At 39.6% G+C, this 3,529-nt stretch overlaps 1 long non-coding RNA gene across 1 annotated transcript; it reads right to left on the minus strand.

Moving 5' to 3' along the window:
- Positions 1 to 224: 224 nt before the first annotated feature.
- On the minus strand, positions 225 to 2,196 carry LOC116185548. Its single transcript, XR_004150390.1, has 3 exons — positions 1,687 to 2,196; positions 1,215 to 1,219; positions 225 to 419 (listed from the first exon to the last, which is right to left on the minus strand). It is a non-coding gene; the product is annotated as an uncharacterized LOC116185548 (long non-coding RNA).
- Between the last annotated feature and the right edge of the window lie 1,333 nt (positions 2,197 to 3,529).

Consider the following 3,529-nt stretch of genomic DNA (forward strand, 5'->3'; position numbering starts at 1 on the left):
GGGATAATCGTCAGGGATATAATCGATCGATCGATCGAGTGAAAATAATCTTTTCCAGATTCTACACTCACAATTCTATAAAATATAAAATTTATATATGCGGGATAATCATAAGAGATATAATCGATCGATCGATCGATCGATGTTTTCGATCGAGCGACGAAAAATAAATCGTTGTCGAGATTATGAGGGAAATCGTTCGAATCTCGCGTGTTACGAACTCGCGTGCACATTTCCACGGGGTAGAAGCAAGCATCGAAAGGCTTTTCGTCGAATCCGGATTTCGAACCGCTTTCAACGAGCGGGACGAATATTCGTGAAAGTTGGAACTCGTTGCTCGTGTCCACACGTGAGATCAATTTTCCGCCGCGTTGCGACGGCGTTTGCCTTAATTTCCCGCTTTCTGCTTCCTGCCGTTCCTTCCCTGCCTATGGGAAAGGAAGGAAGAAAAAAAAAGAAAATGCCAAATGCCGAGATAAAATTATCCGAAACGCATCTCGTTTTCCGATCTTTCTCGATTCTCTCCCCCCCTCCCTTTCCACCTGTTAACCAGATCGTGTAAAATTATCTCCCGCTCTCTTTTCTCCACGCTCATTTAGCTATTTTGAAAATTGTACATTCCTCTCCTATAATTTTTTAAAATCATTTCTTCTTTTGAATTACATAATTTTTTTGGGTGGAGGGGGAGAGAGAGAGAGAGAGAAGTTTTGATTAATAAATTATTCGAGTAATATTATTCTTCGATCAAAATTTGAAAATTTTTGTCCAGAGATGAGGATAAATTGGAATTGTTTTCAGAGATTCATGTTCATTGGTATTTAAAAAAATATATATTTTTCTTGGTATATTTTCCGATTTCATTCACTTTGATTCGTAATTTATTGAGGTAATTTTAATCAGCTGATTAAAAAAGGTAAAATTATAGCATAATTTTTTGGAATCACACCATTCTATTAATTCTTATACTTGTTCAACATTTTTCTAATACAATTTTTATTTATCTTTTAAACTCTCCTAAATATTATATTCGCAAACTTTCAATAAATGCACATATCTCTACATTACGAGATTAATGTTATAATAGTCCAATAATAATTCAAAATTTCTCCAATATAATAAAACATTCTCAAACTTCTCTAAATTATTAAATTACAAATGTCATATATCTCTAACAGTACATAATAATTTCAAATTATAATTTTTATTTATCTCACCACATCTCAAAACTTCTCCAAATTAACGAATTTATTCTCCAAATGTACCTCTCATCATATCTCAAACCTCTTCAAATTAACGAATTACAAATGCACGTATTTCTCAAAACACGCTCAATCTCTCCAAATTAATATACATTTCAAATACACGTGAGTCTCGTCACATCTCAAACCTCTCCAAATTAACGTATATTACAAACGCGCGATAAACATCGTGACCAAGTTGATCGTTGGACCGGGGAACGGGGAACGATCGTACCGACCGATTCGGGGAAACGGTTCCAACTCTCGCGATTTTTCCTTCGAAAAATAATCCGCCCCGTAAGAGCGTGCCTCGACTCTTAACTTTCCATCCGATAAGTGGAACGGCGTAACCATTAGCATGCCCCCATCTTTTCCTCCTTTTTTTTCTCTCTTTCCTTCCTTTCTTTATTTTTTTTCTTCTTTCTTTCTTTCTTTCTTACCTTCGCACATCCTTTCCTCCATGTCACTTTCACAAACACTCGGGGAGGACAGAATTTCGCGGCGACCGTTCCTCGTTCCGTTCCGTCCCGTCCCATTCCGTTCCGTCCCGTCCCGTTCCGTTCCATTCCGTTCCGCGCCGCCTCGCTCGCCTCGCATTCTTACTCGGGGTTTCTCGCTCGATGCGTGCGTGTGCATCGCGCTCCTATAACGGTACCTCGTTACGTCACACTCGTAGCGCTCGCACCTGTCACGCCTCGACAAAAGGGTTGCACCACACGCGCACCGGTATTATAATAATAATAATAGTAATAAGGGGGAAACGAGGAGGAGGAAGCCGCGTCGCCATCCGATATCTGATTTCCGTGACGAGGGAACCGGGACTTCGTCCCTTCTCCTTCTCCTTCTCCTTCTTCTTCTTCCCTTAGTATTCGCTTTGCACGGATGGTGGCGCATCGATCGATTCTTTTTTACACGAAACCTAATCGCCCATACGCGCAACGTGTGACGGATCTTTGAGGAAAAATGGTTGACGGGTGAATCGAAACGTTTCGAGATTTGTCTTCGAATTTCGATTAATCGTTGAATAAGAAAATTTTCGAAATATTTCGACTCTGAATTAGAATCGAGAGTCGAGAATCTCGTGTTCTTTTCCTTTTAATCGCGATCAGAGGGAAAAAGATATACGTTATATAGTTTCTGTTCAGAGGAATTATCATATACCGAGAATCTTCTTTATTATTTCACTTCGGTTTCCCAAGTTTGAAGGGAATTCCTTCGGATCGGATTTTAACCAAAGAAACGGAATTATTCTTCGGTATTTTTGAATGTGGGTCAGGTTAGCGATGGCCGTTGATGGAAAGAAAAAAAAACGGTACAAAGATTTAACGACCAATGATGATAAATTCATGAGGATATCTCTCCCCCCCCCCTCTCTCTCTCTCTCAAGGCTCAAGTTCAACCGACGAAAACGAGGGTAGAGGAAGCGCATGACGGAACCTGTGCACACCTATATGCACCTATATATATATATATACACACGTGCCTACGAAATAATTGTGCAACAACGTTTCTCCGGCTAACGATCGTTCCTTCCGCCCACTCGTCATCGTCATCCCGAGTTTTTTAATGCACAATTATTCCCTGCATCCATCCGGGAAACGATCTCGACGAGAATTTCGAAATTATCCGAGATCGAGCACCCGGCCCCGTTTAGGTGCTCGTTTTCCTCGCTCTCTATTACGCATTCGTGATTTAGAACGTGAGACGCGGACGGGAGACACATTCTCGAGACACGCGTGCGCGAATGGAACGTCGCCACGGTTGTTGGATGCAAAAAAAAAAAAAAAGAAGAAAAAGAAGAAGAAGAAAACTATTCTTCTTTCTCGCGGAAGAGAAATTCGACTCGATTGTGAGGAGTTGTTATTTTTGTTTTTCTTTTTACTAAACAAAGTAATGATTCGCACGTTCTTATCATTCGGTTATCAAGTCCTCTTTCTTTAAGTGGAAATTATTAACCGTTTATGGATAATTGGACGAGATTAATATAATCGCAAGTTTTCTAATAATTTCCACCATCTGTGGAGTGGAAATATTTCTCTTTTTCAAATCAATTTTTACATTTTTCTTATTCTCTAAGAGGATGGAAGAAAAGTGTCTCGTATATAATTTTATTAAGTAAGATTGTCGATCATTCGACAGTTGTCCGTTTACCTAAACTCTCAATTAAAATCTTGGTTGGTTGGAAAGGAGGTCGTTATCTCATTCCAAATCGTACTTGTATTTAACAGTAGCTTTCATCAACTTACATGGCGCTCATTAAAATAACACAACCAGTGGCGCGCGTATTGTGC

This window comes from Apis dorsata, unplaced genomic scaffold, assembly GCF_000469605.1.
Source record: "Apis dorsata unplaced genomic scaffold, Apis dorsata 1.3 scaffold_22, whole genome shotgun sequence".
Taxonomy (NCBI): domain Eukaryota; kingdom Metazoa; phylum Arthropoda; class Insecta; order Hymenoptera; family Apidae; genus Apis; species Apis dorsata.